The 17,284-nt window shown below is 38.2% G+C and overlaps 1 long non-coding RNA gene across 1 annotated transcript in view; it reads right to left on the minus strand.

Moving 5' to 3' along the window:
* Nucleotides 1-6,441: 6,441 nt before the first annotated feature.
* LOC149915888 (uncharacterized) overlaps nucleotides 6,442-17,284 on the minus strand; it is a 30,111-nt gene continuing 19,268 nt past the window's right edge. Inside the window, exons 2-5 of the long non-coding RNA XR_016471369.1 lie at nucleotides 9,932-9,977; nucleotides 8,564-8,811; nucleotides 7,737-7,825; nucleotides 6,442-6,846 (exon numbers count right to left, since the gene is read on the minus strand). This is a non-coding gene — a long non-coding RNA (uncharacterized LOC149915888). The remainder of the gene's footprint in view (nucleotides 6,847-7,736; nucleotides 7,826-8,563; nucleotides 8,812-9,931; nucleotides 9,978-17,284) is intronic.

The following is a 17,284-nucleotide window of genomic DNA, read 5'->3' on the forward strand; positions in this document are numbered from 1 at the left end:
ATCCCACAGAGATCTGTCCTTTTGATAGGAGTTTGACAGCTTCCACTGACATGTCAAGTCACTCTAAGTCCTTGTGGATTCACTGGGGCATTAGCTGTTCAGTATGGTTCTCCCCAACACATTCCTATCAAAAAATAGACAACCTATCTGTCTTTCACCATTCAAAAGCTGTTTTGTGACTCAAAGTTGCCACACTCCCTACCCTCCTTCCCTACTTCGGTATTTTGCAATTGACAAGATTGAAAGCTGTCAGTTATATAAAACTGGAGGAGAGAGGACAGTAGCAAACAACAGAATGATTCCTTACTGCCCTTTGGATACAAATTCAGAAATCCACTGTGTCTTACAATTAAAAGTCATAGCAAATTCTATTTGAATAATTGTCTAATACCAATCAAGGCATTTGAAGAACTTCTTGTTGCAAACAGTAGCTAACAGAGCTTTCCTCCTCCTCTTACTCATTGATACAATCTTATTTTCAGTTAATTCACAGAACCACAGGTGCTGGAAGGGACCTTTGGAAATTATCTAGTCCAATTCCCACGGCTAATGCAGGAACACAAATTCAGTTACGAGCCTATTCCATCACACAAATGAATTAATCTAATTCATGATAGTAAATGCTACTCTGTGTTTATGGTGTTGTCTTGAGGCACACTAGACAACCAGAATATACCAGCCACATGCACCTAGCATACATCAGTCCTGAACATTCAGGGCCACGATACCCATGTCAAGGAGCAGAACTAGGGGAGTTAAGGGTGCTGACAAGTGTACGACTATCTGGTACTAGCGCTTATTCCTGCCCAATGTTTTCCTCGTAATTAATTCCTTTTTCTATATTCTCTATCAGATTTTAGCTCAAAATTGAATCCAAACTAGTAAAAAAAGTTATAGAAAAGAGTATTTAAACAAAGATTAAGCAGAGAAGTGATAAATACAAGAAAGCTAAATATTAATTAATCAAGCTAGTTCTGAGAATGGACTCTGAATTAAAACTCAGCATTTGAACATTTCTGCTCAAGCATTTGTTGCTGCATTTGATTTTGATGTTCACACACGGTGCAAAGAGCTACTGCAAGTGCTACTCTCAAAAAAAAAGCAACAGGTGATAAAAAAGAAAGTATTTAGTGCTGTGGGAGAAGACAGTGACGATCCTGTTTTGTATTGCTGTTATCTTCAAAACACGAGGGAATTTCCCTTTTGCTGTTTATTTTCTCTTAAGGAAACTAGAACATACTAGAATACAAAAAGTAAATCCTGGTTTGTTCTTCTTCATTTAGAGGAAGAATCATGTATTAAAACTGAAGCACTCTTACACTTAATTTTCCCATACTATTTCTCATGAGAAAAAGATTGGCAAAGTGAAATGAAAAAAATTTTAAGAAAAACTCACCTGCATTCAATTCTACCACACCAACTTTAGTCTGCAGCAAAGTTAAGAACGGTAGATGATGCAACAAGCTCGTAGAAAGCTTTCATTCAGAAATGCAGGGGAGATGCATCTCAGTTCCAAAGAAAAACTTCAGACCATGTCCCTGTCTCTCTTTTCATATGGAAACCTCCACCTGTAACCACGGCTTAAATTCATGCTCAGTGAAGGACTGTAGGTCAAGCCAACTGCTAAGGCCTGCAGGTACCTGAATCCAAGAACTTGAGAAAGGCACTTATCGGTGGCTGTCTCATTCTTTTTTTCCCCCAGAAAAAAATTCCAGAGAACAAGAAATCAATTTCTTTCAGTGGAACCTGAATTGCAAATTATTATTTTAACACAGCTTCAGGATGATGTTATATTACATGATATCCATGACAGTCATCCACCATCTTCTGGTGTGGTACCTTGAGCCATTCTCCACCTTTTTGCATAACAAGCATTTAACATGGTTACTGTATGAGGAAAAAACTTCAGAAAAATGTAAATTCCTGATAACAGTCAGATGCCTAAAACAGGCACTAGCAAGACACACCTTAAAAGTAACAGTAGCAGGTTGTTCAATGTACCCATAGATGAGTTATTGACATTGGGAAATCTTCTGTACAAGAATCAACGCAAATCTATCCTCTCTTGAAAGTGTAAGTAGTCAGAAAACACACTAAACTGACCATCTGTTCCTCTCTGATAACATGTAATTAAGTAATTTATTTATTCATCACTTAAACCTTCTCCCTTCTCCCCATATTAGTCAAGGATGATTATGCTAAATCCAGATGTAGTTAACATATTGTGCACTCAAGTGAGCAATGTCCTTACAGGCACATGACTTGCCTTCTGGCTATCCACCTTCAATATCTCAGCAGCTTTGCCTTCAAGACCCTGTTTGCTATCCTATTCTGTTCTCACAAGCTAAAATCATGGCACTTGGTTTGGTCATTAACTGAAAAAATGCAAGAAGCTGTAAACTATCCTGTGAGCCACAGTAACCACAGACCTCAGCTTCTGTATGCATCTGGATAGAATTTCTTCCTTCCTACAGGATACAGGACTGCTTACAGCTTCAAGTTAAGCCAGAGTACGTCACCCAAACACTTTTCCTCTGTATAAAAACTTGTTATTGCTGGCTACTGCTCTTACTATGGTGTTCCACAACCTCCTGAGAATCTCCTGGGCTTCTGGAGATTTGCTGGCATAGCAGGAGGGCAAGGTCTGCCTAGGATAGTCTCTTCTGGTGAAGTCTATGTCTCCCTCTCTGCACTTCAGGACAGTTTGTATAGAATTCCCTAGTCTAATGCTCAGGTGATATAGCAACCTGTCACACAGGTGCAGCTGAAAAACAGATGGCACACTGAGAAAGAATTTCTGTTCAGTACAATCTTATCTACTGAAAGTCAGAAAATAATTTTAAGAAGCACTGTGCACTTCTTCCTATTGGTCTCTCCGGTTCTACCAGCCTTACAGTCCTATAATTCTGGAATAAGCTCCTTTTCAGCTCCCCTGAGTATCCAGTTAAAAGTCTCCGAAGGTCATTATGCTGACACTTTTTTACATGCTAGATCCTCCCCATGCCTTACAGCTCTTAAAGATTATTTTAAACATCTGGATGAGGGCAGTTTTAAAACAAGACATTGACTGACCAACACAGAGTTTTGCAAATATATATGTATATATATATATTTTTAATCAAGAAGCTGCACTCAGAAGAGGTAATTGGCAGTATCCAAGAGAAAGCCTTTGAGCATTCTTATGCTGCACACAGGCCTTGCCCTAGAAGGTCTTTTCAAAGATAGTAAATTTTTACTATGCTGACTTCAGGTGTAGACTCTAAAAGCCAGTTAGAGAATGCACCCAAGCTTTCAGAGGGCTAACTTCTTTACTGTAAAGGTAAATATGATGGTGAAACAATGGAAAGCTCAACAACGAAAGCAGAGCAGCAAAATCCCAGGCAGCAGTGAGTGAGGGTTCACTCAAACACAACAGCAGCAGGGACAAAAATAAAGAAGCTACTTACCTTCAGAAGGCCTCAGGTACATAGAGATCTTAAGCAAAACACCCTCACCTCCACTGCCAACCCTTAAATGAGGTCTGGGAAGGATTGGATCCTGGCTCCAACCCTTTTAGTCTTTCAGCTGCATTGCATACACCTGAGTTACCCAGGCTTGGCCCTGCCTTCCCACCAGGTGCTCAAGCACTGGTCCAAGCCATGACTTGCATTTCCATTACAGATAAAATGTTTTCTTTTACTAGCAGCAGCTTCTTACTTTTCCCAGGAAAAGAAGGCTAACTTAGATATCTTCAGCTAAGGTCAAATTTTTGTTTTATAGGCTTGATTTATGACATTTCCACAGCCATTATTGGCATTTCTTTGAGATGTCAAAAAGCTCTTTATCCCCATATAGATTTAGCCTTTTTTTTTCCTATTTGCTTTTACTATTTATTAAAGCATAAAGGTTGGATTGAACTTTTCATCCCACTTGTAAACTGAGAAGAACAAGCTCCCATAAAGCTCAGCAGCTTACCATCATTTGTCTAGCAGGCTCACAAGTCAAATTATTGCTCTGAAATGTGAAGGTGTGAATCAAACCAACTCACTGGGGCCAATGTCCCCACAACAACTATTTGGTTCTGAATACTGCATATTTAAACCAGGATATTTTGTTAGTTTGTGGCTGTTTATTTATTTTTTAAATTATTTTATCCTTATGCTACCAGCATGTTATTTCCATATTATACACACCAATGTGCTTACCACATGAGATGGATCATCTGAAAATTAAAAATGGAGCAAAGAAACAAAAGTATATATTTCATTTTTCTCTCACTCTATTTTAGTGCTCTTTGTTGCACATTGGTGGCTGTTGTGCTCCCCCTCACCAACTGAGATTAATAAAGAACATGACAGTCACTGAATCATAGAATGGCTTGGGTTGAAAAGGACCACAATAATGATCTTGTTTCAACCTCCCTGCCTTGGGCAGTGTCTCCAACCACCAGACCAGGCTGCCCAGAGCCACATCCAGCTTGGCCTTGAATGCCTCCAGGGATGGGGCATCCACAACCTCCTTGGGCAACCTGTTCCAGTGCATCACTACCCTCTGAGTGAAAAACTTCCTCCTAATATCTGACTTAAACCTTCCTTGTCTCAGTTTAAAACCATTCCCCCTCATCCTATCACAATCCACTCTCATAAGCAGCCGTTTCCCCTCCTGTTTATACTCTCCCTCAAATACTGGAAGGTCACAATGAGGTCTCCCCAGAGCCTTCTCTTCTTTAATCTAAGACTACTACTAAGTTGAAGTTGGTGTGCGGGTTGAGTCAAGGTCTCCAGCTCTATAATAAATTCTCGATTTCCACAACATTGCATTTTCCATTTAATTTTATGTTGATTTATAAGTCAGTCCCCTGGGTGCTAACTTTATATAGAAGAAATATTAACTCAGTGGAGGCAATAGTTAGCTTTTTATAATAAAAGAAATGCATACTGTTCATACCATTATTGCTGAGGAAATTAGGTAACAACCCTTCTAACACCCCACGTGCAGGACACTGTAGCCAACTACTTAACTTGCAATAATAGAGTATTGACTAGGCACAGTGATTGTAAGACAGTGCTTCTACCAGATTAGACTAGTTCCCTGCTGTTAGAGACTAACTCTGCTGTACTAAGTTTGTTGTACCTTAAAAAAAACTTTTCATAAGAAATAACCTCCAAAACATAGAAAGATCAAATTTAGAATAAACATAAATATGTCTCCTGTCCAGTGACAGCTGTATTTATAGGGTAATGGAGTACTGTATACATACCACAAGAAGGCAATATGGTGATTTCAACAGAAAGGGCCCTGAAGCACACTACTGTCATACGCAGAAGGTATTGCTTAAACCCATACGTTTTTTGAAATCTTCAATTAGTCTTGAACAGATACAACTATGCATATTTCACAGAAGTGTTAGAGGATATGCTGGATAACCTTGCCTTTGCAAGCAAGAAGCAATATAAAATTTCTCAGACCCTAGACCACAGCTTTCTCAGCTCTTCTCCCATTCTCAGTACACTTGTTTTACTTCCAGCATTACATAGGCAACATTATGCTGCTCAGGTAGGCAAAGTAAGCCATTGCCATGGGTCAAAGGTGATAAGAAATAGTCCTAACACCCAAAGTCTGTCTGCCTCCTGAACCAGAATCCTGGAGGCACATTTCCTCTCTTCCCATTCTCCTGTAGTAGTAACAAGGGCAAGGCCAACCACTGAGGATTCCTTCATCTTCTCAGAAGAAATATGGCCATGTCCCATCTGCTCACATGGATGCTTTTTTCTACATGTTCCTGTCTCCCATGTCACCACACAGAAGATGACATAAAAGCACCCACAGAAGTTTTAATGACATAAAGGAGAAATAGCAATAGTGCCTATGCAGGGAATATGCCATCAAAATGCAAAAATTGCTAAAAAACAAGAAAAAACATATTTCAAAGGCAATGAACTTGACAAAAAAGTTAAGGAAGTGCACTACTCATAAACACGGAAGTAGAACTATTCAGAGATGGAAAAAGAGGAAGAAGTACTGCAATAACAAAGTAGAAATAACATTCCAAGATATGATTCTTTTCCAGATAGGTAACTGGAGAAGAACCAAAATATTTCTCAAAAATTAAAAACTACAGACTGCTTTTTCACAATGCTAAAGGTGGTTAAACATTTTGCAATGTGGTGAACAGTTAGCAGTAGGAAGAATTGAAATAACCAAATGTTAGCTCTCATGAGGCTTCAATATATTTCTATTTTCAGCAGAAACATTTGGTAGCAAAGGAGTAAAAGCTTTTTTTTAAAAAAAAAAAAAGAAAGAAAGAAAAAAGGAGTACATGAAGTATGGATCACTTTGCAATTGTTTTTATTTTTATTAAAAAACAACATTTTTTATTGGAATGGGTTTTTTCCACTCCAAAGTAGAAGTGAAAGCTTTACCTCATTTTTTGAGCTTTTCTTTAATGACTTCAAAGCTTATCTGAATTAAGGCAAAATTAGGTCTCTCTACAAGTTCTGGTCTCCCTGGAAGTCCCACTGAATTGAGAAGCATAAATCAACACACAAGTTCTAACCATCACGAATAAAGATCACAAAAATCCAGCTTTATGCACAAGACCGTGTTTCAGTTCTGTACCTACCAAAGAGTTTTACTGCATTTGCCTATTTTGATTCCAGCACTTTCATAGCTACAGACTGAAAAAGCACTTATATGTACCTCAGTGAAGACAGAATACTTCTACACCGCAAAAATGCTACAGGTTTCAAAGATGATTCAAAAGCATTTTTGGAACAGAATCTTCATTCCATTGGTGCTGTGGTTGCAAGACAAGCTTCAATTTTCAAATATTGTAGAACACCTTGTTTTGTCATCATCTAGAGGAATCTGCATTAAAGATGTTTATCGTCAATGCCAACTTAGTCAAGGGAGAATAGGATAAGTACCCCAGTTGCTGTAAGGCAGCCCAGGCGAACACCCATGCATCATTCTCCTCAGATGAACCCAACACAGCTAAGGGCTTCTGGAAGAATACTTTTCTGATGCATATGGAAACTTCTGGTTTTAACGTACTAAAGTTTTGAAGGCCTCCCTTGCTCCAGCTCTAAAAACAGCAATACTTTGTGCTATTTGTTATTCAGAATTATGTCAGGAAAATTAAACTTGTACAGAAGGTCTATGACACATGCATGCAGACACCAGAACCAGGCAGTCTTAGTCAGGAAATCATGAACTCACAGTCCATCACAACAGGACTTGAACTAGAATTGGACTAATATCATGGAATGGTTTGGTTTGGAAAGAACTTTAAGATCATCTAGTTTCAAACCCCTGCCACAAGCAGGGACTCTTCCTACAAGATGAGGTTGCTCACAGCCCTATCCAGCCTGGCCTTGAGTGCTCCAGAGTGTGAGCATGCACAGTCTTTCCGGGCAACCTGATCCAAATATATATTTTGCCGCTGTGTCCATCTTTAACTTCACATTCCTGCATAACTTACAGCAAAGCACTCAAGCCTTCTTGACTCAACTACTCCATCTGTAAAATAAGAATATTAGTACTCTCTCTCTTTGTGCTTTGAGGTGTTGTACAGCTTCTCATTAACATCTGTAAAGTGCTTTTTGCTTCTTTTCTGCATGCATTAGCTCAGGAAAGCAAAAATCATACTGCAAATGTAAGATTTTTTTAGTGAAGTTCTTAGAATGTGGCAAACAGGGCCAGATATAAAAAAGCTATAAATGCAAAATTAACATAAATTAAAAATGAAATTAGCATACCCTAAAATACTGACACCTGCAGAACAGGCAAATATAGCGTACAATAGCAACTCAGCAGCAGCAAGCTCTTCATCTGGGGCACTGGTAGCCTACAGAAAAGAAACAATTCTGAAGTAAGTTAAAAGGGCCTTAAGGGTCTTTTAAACGTCAGAAGCGAAAATTTTTTTAAAAAGCCTGTCAGTCTTCTCACATAGAAAAGTACAGCCCTCTATTCTCTATCTCTAACGAGAGCTCTGATGCAGTAATTCATTTGCTAGCACTGCTGTTGTTCCAAGTGAAGACAAGGACAAGTGGGACTTTGTGCAAACTGAACTAATCGGCAACACTTGATCAACTCAATTAGCTCAAATCAACCTAAGCGTTTCTCTGTCTGCTTAGAACTTAACAGAGATGCAGTCGAACTATAATGGCAGCTTACACAGACAGCAATGCAGATTTGCTTTGCCTTTCCTCCAAACCAGCCAGGGGCTATCCGGTCAGGGATTTCCACAGCTATGTATTCAAAAACTGCACCCTGCTGAGATGACCTTACTAAATTCTTGCCTGTGTCAACATGAACTGGGAATATTTCTGAGGAAGATATTTTGTACCTATTTAGACAAAACAAGCAGGAACAGCACAATCGATACCCACGCTCACAGAAGAATCTCTGCACGAGATCGGAGCATGTGCATGTATAGGTTTCAGCTGTTTTAATGTAACAAGATAGGACTTCTTTGGAGGACAAGACAATCACAACCACAAAACCTTCTTGAATAAGCCCTGAGATTTCAAGGTGTCTTGATATGAAGGAACTGAGAGGAAACAGAAGGAACCTTCTTGCTCACTTTGGTCTCCTTTCTCTTTTCTCCTGGTAGTTTCATGGAGACGTGGACAGATTGCCGCACTGAACAGTATTGGTGATGTTATAGATGAGCCTCTCAAATCATTACTAAAACAAAGTAAGTTGTTCACTTCACAGCTGGAGTCAAGTGGACTGATGACTATTGTCTCAACCTTGGCTGAAGATAAACGAGGCCTCCTTACCCACTCAGGTCCTTGACCCAAATTCACAGCACAGTGACCCTGCAAAAACCTGTGACAGAAGAATATCAAATGACACTTTGTCCCTACTCAAACTACTCCCTAGAAACTCAAGTTGCAGCTCATCTGCCAAAACACATGTTTTACAATAATAAACACAACTTCCTAGTCACTTTGTTCAAGTCAATACATCCTCTTGCTTTCCCTTGTCTTTCCTCCATAGTTACAATATATTTAATACAATTCCTTTTAGTCTCACTGAGTGCCTTAAGCTTTTCTCTTTGTATCAAATAGTGCATCTGTCTTCCTGTCATCCTAAGTCTTAGAAAAAATAGTCACTAGTTTCATTGTGTTACCAACCCAAATGCCTGTTTGAAACCGTAATTCTACTGCACTATAGAAAGCTAAAGACTATAATGTTTCAAGTTCTGAAGACATTCAAATTCTACATAAAAAAGAAAAAATACTGCCAGTTTTCAAGAGCGAGAGATGCACCAGGATAAGATTTGTGCTAATCATACAAAAGAACTTACCTACTATATATATATATACACACACATACATGTACACACACATCAATAATAAATAATGGAAAATAAAACCCCACACCACCATGTATATAAAATCACTTTTTTCCTGTAAATCTCCTGTAAATTATAGGTATACTTCAGCAGTACGTTTCATGAGGGTCTGAATTTAGTCTTTTTCTTTTAATTAATATTTCCTTACACAGCTGCTGTGGCAGTTTGACCTCTGCAGCACTAACCACTTGTATAAAAGCACATTTGTCAATCCCTAAAGGCTGAATGCAAGTCAATATTCTATATTAAAAGTACAAAGATGTTGACAGAATGTATCAGAGTTTGATGTTTACTTCTTTATGTATACAGATATTTCTAAAAGACAAGGACTTATAAACTATTTTCCAATCATAAATAATAATGCAGTAACTGAACAGAACCAGCCTGTACTGGTTTTGACTGAGATAGAGTTTATTTTCTTCACAGTAGCTCATACGGTGCTACTTTATGAATCTGTGATAATAAAGTGCTGTTGACCCAGTGACGTTTTAGCAACTGCTGAGTAACACCAAGGCTTGTCTATCTCACACTACCCTGCCAGCAAAGGGCTAAGAGTGCACAGGAAGACCAGGACAGCTGATGCAGACTTACCAAAGGGACATCCCATACTACATGGCATCATGCTTAGCAATGAAGGCTGTGGGAAAGGACAAGAAAGAGAGGGACATTTGGAGTTAAAGCATTTGCTTTCCCAATTAACTATTCCATGTGTTGAAGCCCTATTTTTCTGGAAATGGCTAAACACCTGCCTGCTGATGGGAAGTAGTCAATTAATTCCTTAGTTTGCTTGAACATGCAACTTTTACATTACCCATTAAAATATTCTCATCTCAAGACAAGAGTATTCTCACTTTTCCTCTCCCAGTCCCCCTGGGGGAAGCAAGCATGTGGCTGTCAGCTGCCCACTGGGTTAAGCCCAACCAAGCCTATCAGCACCACCAGCATCTGCCCGTCACCTCAGCTTTCCCATGAATGTCTCTGCTCAATATGCTCAAAACTTTCAGCTACAACTGAGAGACCGACTGTGATGGAGGGGTATAAGATGTCTGCACAGTTTGTATGCTGTCAGTGGACTCTGCTAGGAACTGAATAGTGTGAAGACAAATCTAAGGGAGTTTATCACCATCCATCAAATTCTCAAAGAAGTGACTTAAAAGCACTAAGGATCCCATTTATGCTAAAAAAAATAAAAATCTAATTGCTTTTAATCAATAAATAATAATATATTAAATTAATAATCATGATCAGATTTTGTAATTGCAGCATTAGCATTTTTCTGACTTACTATCACAACAGTAAGAACATTCATCAGCACTACAGAAAAATTAAACCACATAAATTCAGAACCTACATTTTGGCACCGCTTTTGAAAATAATCATTTTAGCTGAACAGAAATCAAGTATAACAAAGCAAGTTTGATCAAAAGACAAGTCTGGCATGCCACTCCAGTGTTTATTAACATTCAAGCCACATATTATCCTCTATATAGCCACCCAAGCAGAAACAAACAGATAGACCTTAAAGGGATGTTATGAAATTAATTAGTTAATAACTATAAAACAATTTGAAGGTATAAAATCATGTTACAGAAATGTTAAGTGCTGTAATAATGCCTATGCAGAAGTTGAAGGTGAGCTTGCCAGAAACTCTATGAGATTCTGACTGCATGCGAAGTAATTACAGGCGAAGTTCAAGTTATTTTCTTGCTTAATACAACAATCCAGGCCCCAGCCCATCAAACCATTGTTTCCAAAGAATGAATACCAAGTGGAACTAACAGCTCTCAGTAATAGACCTGTTCTCGAGAGAACACAATACATATCACTACCTGGTAAAGAATAAAACAGAAACAAAGCGGACAGACTCAAGATGAGCACAAGGACTGGGCTGATGGCATTCTTTTATCTAAGAAATGACTACAAGCGTTACTAGAAAAGTTTTCTTTTTAAAAAGAGAATATCCAAAGGAAGAGTTTTAATCCAATCTTTTGTGTCAACGCAATGCCTAATAACCTCACTTTACTGAGCAGTATTATGAACAGTGTTAACTCAACTGCAATGCCCCAAAACCTGCCCAGACTGCTTTGGGAAAATTTTTCAACATGCATGCACGTGTATATATGCACATGCACATCACACTAGAGCTCAAGGCCAGACTCAGGTCTTAGCTCTGGTAGGTTTATCCCCACAGATCTTAGCATCTGTCAATAAATGAAACTGTCCTTAAATCCACAGGTGTCTAATTTAGATTTTGACAGTCTTTCAAGCAGTACGTATCTCCAGTTTGAGCCAGTACAACTAAGTAACAGCATGAACAGTGCTACAGAGTAACACTTCTAGTTTACCTTGAGAAGTAAAAACTATAACAATAAGGAAAAGTAAAAAGACAAACAAAATGCACTCTATCAGCAATAGTTTAAATTTTTATATACCTTCAGAAGTATCGAGCAATATCAGAGTTATGGATTCCTAGGAACATGTCCCCTTGTTCCTACATAGCAGTTACTACTACATAACTAGACAAACTACAACCCTAAGTACACAGCCTTATTACATGACTGTTCTCTGAGTGCGATTCTGCAGAGAAATATATCAGGCAGGTAAGACACTTCAGTCTTACAGGTGATAAGAACAGCTCTGAGAATCAAAGGAAGTGGCAGCAGGAAGACTCCTCTTGAACTCTCCTGCTTTCAAAATTAAGTTGCAAAGCAGTCAAGCTTCAGTGACGAAACCCTCCCAAGTACAAGAGTGGTCCTGTTCCCATTGCAGTACAAGCATTATGTAGGCAAGTCTAATGCAGCAAAGACCACCAGAACAAGTGCTGGGTCAACATGAAAACAAGTCCAGTAATGATCACAGCTTCTGGGTGTCCAGTGGAAAACACATGTGTTCATGGAGATTAGAACCAACACCCCATGAAACACAGTCTGCAGAAACACAGTCTGCTACACTGACAGAACAGAGGGTATCTGATCACTGCAGCTGCCTATGGTTTTATTTGCACAGGCTCCAAATTTAGTTCCCTTGAAGATTTCTGTCCACGTTGTATCGCCATTTCTACAGTTACATTTGAAATCAAAGCTAATTAAAGTGAAAGCAATTGAGAAATATTTGTGCTGTATTTTGTTGGTTAAAACCTTCTTCAGTGCCTTCTCAATTGTTCATCGTTACTTGCCATTCAGTTTACAGCACTAAATTGAGCATTTGAAAATTCAAGGTGTTTTCAAGCAGACTTTGCTAAGATTCCTAATATTAACTAGGTTTACCAAGTTCTGCTGCACTGATCTTCTGTCAGCTCCATGACCAGTGCAGGAAACTTTCTCTTAAGCTGAGAAAAGGACAGCAGATATGCAGCCAATGAAAAAGTAATGGGCAGAAGACAATCTCTCAGAGATTACTTTCCATGAAATTGAATTGGTAACATCTGCTCAATCTACTGTAGATAAACAGTGAACTATTTTCCATCTCATTAACTCAGAGGATGAGATATTAAATAAACCCCAGGGGCCTCATGCTTTGTTAAGGCTTGTCCTGAGCTCACCAAATTACTTTTCTTATGTAAGAGAGAACCTAAGAGCAGAGTTGCAGCTACACAGCAAACACATAACGTTTAAATCCCTGGATGACCTTAAAAAAAAAGTCCCTACTTAATCTGACTGTGTTTCTAATTACTAGTCACTTAGCCTAAATTATTAACCGTGTCCTCAGCAGTGATGTATGGCACATGTAAATTTCCAAACAGGATTCTAATAGAATTATCTAATTCTATTAAACCACAAACAACTGCCCATTAAATATTTATTAGAAAGCTTGCATTCACTTAAAATAGATTGGAATGTCAGCAAAACACCATGCTAATCTCTTCTTCATTTCAGTCTTCTATGCCAAGAGATCAAAATGAGCTAATCAGCATCACACTTATTGATTATGTACAAATTAGCTGGCTAATCAAAATCAATAAAAATAAAATAATCTGAAAAGAATTTACAAAGTAGACTATGGATTTCTCTAAAAAATACACTCTGTTTAAATAAACAAGATCATTAAATTCAGGATTGTTTGATTATGTAAAGCTTTTTAGCTTATTCTGCCATAGGGTGGGGGTGGTAAACGCCAACTAATTAAGTTTTCTCTGTAGCATCAATGAATTGCACTTCATAAAGAGAGAACTGTTTCAAACCACTTAAGAGATTCAGTTACTTTAAGTTCTCTGGGTGGTTGTGCGGCTTGATTCTTGCTACAGATTTTAGTCTTGCCTGAAACCAAAGCAAAAAGCATTTCAAAAAAACAAAAGGGTAAGCATTCCAAGAAATTCAAACAACCACCACCATTCACCTTCTGTAAAATAAATGCTGAGGGCATGTAGAAAGCACACAGGAGACAAGTAACTGAATGCCACGTGATCACTGTGGTGGTTGCAAAGGGGTTATGCAAAGCCAATCTTTATTTTATTATACTGTGTGGCAGATCCCGCTCTTGATCAGCATGGTCTTACATGCGACATTTGAGTCATTCCAACAAAGCCCAGTCTGCTTGCTGTTGGCATAACCAGCTCCTTAGTGACATCTGTCCTATGAAGACATCCACTTCGGTAGATTCAAACCTACCTCAGTTGAAAGTAGAATGAAAAAGATTGCTCAAGCAAGTACCATAATGTTCTCAACCCAAAACTAGATGCAATTCTGTGTTCTTGAGCCCAAAAGTCATGTTAAAGAGAGCCAGCCCATTATCCTCTTCTACTTCCTCAGAGAGATGTACTTCTCAGTCCTTCCCATGTAATATCCAATTTTACCAATAAAAATCTCTTCTGTGACAAACTCTGTACCACATCTGATGCAAACATTCTAAATACTGTTACTATCCTACAAGAGATGCTGAACACCTCAGAAGATCTGAATGGTTTTAACATTAACTTGAAGATTCATGTTTTGCAAAGCAAAGAAGTAGAAAGTCTATTAAATACTTAGATGAACTGTAAACCAATGCTGAAAATCCCATAGAGACATAAAAGCCAATCAGATACGTTGTGTGGAGTACTTCTCCCAACCTAATGAGGATTCCATACTATTTCCCATATTTTTCACAACAGTGGCTGTCCGCATGCAGTCAGAATAAAAAGAATTGCTTTTAAAATTATCTATTTTATTTTAAATTCCCTGTAGTGATATTAAAAGTAAGAGTGCAATAAAATCCTTTAGAAATGCTAGCATATATCAAGACAAAATTTCCACTAACAGAAAAAACTAACATCAATTCATTACTGCCGTAAAGAGAAAAAGACTAAAACTGAAATCTGAGTAGAGGTGAAGCACACAGAAAACTTAACATGTAATTCTTGCAAGAAAACCAATGTGCAGCTGGTCGGAAGAGTTGCAGTTTAAAAAAAAAAAAAAAAAACTTGCAATGGAAACACAATAGAAGGTCAAAATTCAATTTCCAAGCCCATTTGTTTAAACCAATCAATTCACGCTATGAAATTTAAGAGAACAGCCATGTCACTAGCTTATGGCATTACAGTCTGCTTTCGTTTATGGTATTGAGGCCAACAAGTCAGCCTTCCCTATAGGATGCATATGGTACACAAGTATTACAGATTTTAGAAGCTATGTTGTTTTTGTTGTTTTTTCCCTTTCCCCACACAACTACTCAGCACTGACCTACATTCTTTACAGGATCTGCAGCAAAAGAAATGAGACTATTCCACCCTACCTGGAAAAAAAAAAAAATCTGACTCTATGCACCGCAGGAGAAATCCATTGCTAGCATAACTCCAGACCAATTAATAAGGCAGAGTAAAACCAAAATATCTGACACTTCACGCTTCTTAGATTCGTGCTTAGTTATCAAGTCTTGCACAGGAAAGAGCTCCGCTTCCTGCAAAGCCCAACTCACTAACAGGGCCCATGTCTCTAAGCGCCCTGTGAAAGCAAAGCAACTCCTGTGTCTTTCTCTTCCCTGCTTTCCTGGGCTTTGAGTCTTTTAGATGCTCACCCAGTACTATATTTATTTCTAGGGGTCTTTGTTATTAAGTACAACTCCTCTGGTGCTAAGAAATGTCAGTCTGGTTCCGCACTGCATGGTACCTTTTTGTAGACTAGCAAACAGATCACAAAATGAGATAAAACTATAAAACTATCACCTCATAAACAGTAGCAATTTACAACCAGTTTGCACAGCTGTAATTGACTTCAGAGAGCATAAGACAGGGCTGATGAGGTTTTACAAGGGAGCAAGGCAAGCAGACACTGGACTCAACTTTTGCTCAATAGCCAACACTTGTGCTCTTCACATGGAAACTTCACAGCTGTGAAACATTTACAGAAAGGGAAAGCAGTTACAGAACACTACCACTGGAGGAGCTTAAATAATTTAAGATTCACTGTGACTCTGATTCCTTTTATTCCATTTCTTCTTCAAGATCATATGCTGTTCATTTTAACACTTAGGATTTCAACGCATAGAGTTGGACTTGAATTTTCCTCCTTCTGATCCCCAGGCAGGATTTTCAGAACTTATAAACCAGATGTACAAGTTCATATGGGGCAGTTGTACATCTACAGAGACATGTAATGTGATTATAAAAATCCAACTAACACATGTAGACAAACACATTGTCCATATAAAGTGACTTGTACACTTGTACATATGTACATATATGAACTCAAGTCAGCCAGAACATAAATGTTTAGCTTCCTGTTACACAAGGATCACCCACATTATGGTCACATTTTATTAGCAATCACAATTTTAAGAGATAAACTTAGAAGATACAATTAGCTTTCTTTGCCAGACCCTAATCATTCCTTTGAGTAAATCCATTAGAACCTCATTAATGTGAACACTTCATTTATTTATGTAACTGAAACACTGAGATTTTACTCAAAGAAAATTTTAGCATTACTAAAATACACTGGCTAGTTATATAATATTCGTATAAACAATAACTCTTTAAAACCCAAGGCAGTCAAGGCTTCTATACAACTGGCCATTTTGTTTGTTTGTTTGCAACTGGAGTTGCAGGGTTGTGGATTCTGTTCCCAACACCTTGCTCTCCTCAGCCATGCTCCAACGTTTTCCCTAATGATGAATTATGCTACTGAGCCTTCATTTCACATCAGAATGATAAGTACACACAAGACCACATGAAGCTGTCAGGTTTAACAAAGATATCCTTGAAAACCCCAACTACGAGATTTATTTTTAAAAAATGCTCTTACACTCTTCGTTTCTAGTCTAGGTCCTTATTAGGAAAAGGTGGGTGGTTTTCTTGTTTCTTTTTTGTTTTTTGTTTGTTTGTGGTGCCTTTTATTTTCTCCTCTAAAGGCACAAACATTACACTTTTGCTAATTTCAGTCAATGATAATGAAAACAGAGGAGCAGAAACTCCAACAGTAGGTACTGATGCAATCTATTAGTCAGCCAGAAAAGAGATTGGCAATATGATGTTAGCAGAATGTTTGCCTACTACTGACCTACTACTTACAATTGTATTGTTGAAGCAGTGTTATTCACAATGACAAAACATGGAGTAGTATTTCCAGTATACAGCTGACAAGATGGCTGAGCTCTCCCTGTCATTGTACATCTGATGCATTTCTCAGCGTTTTTATCAATAGTAAAAATGCTGCTTGTCTTCACCAGCACTTTCAGGAACGTTCCACTTGAGCACTACAGCAAAGTTTTGTCTGTCGCATGCACAAATACAACTGCTTGAATATACGTAGATTCTTGGTTCCTTTCATCAGAAATACTTGGAGACCTATCTTTCTGTTAAGAAAGATTGATAGATTTTTAAGTCTTCCATTTAAAAAAAACTGTTGCAACAGTTTTGTTATAGGACAAATAACATGACTTTCAAATGGCCAAGTAGTCTACTTTATTAATTTTCAGTCATGCAAGCCTTTAAAGTGAAAAAGGTCTGATAAGGCTTTTATCAAGGAACAC

This window comes from Phasianus colchicus, chromosome 15 (assembly GCF_987193195.1).
Source record: "Phasianus colchicus chromosome 15, bPhaCol1.hap1.1, whole genome shotgun sequence".
Lineage (NCBI taxonomy): Eukaryota > Metazoa > Chordata > Aves > Galliformes > Phasianidae > Phasianus > Phasianus colchicus.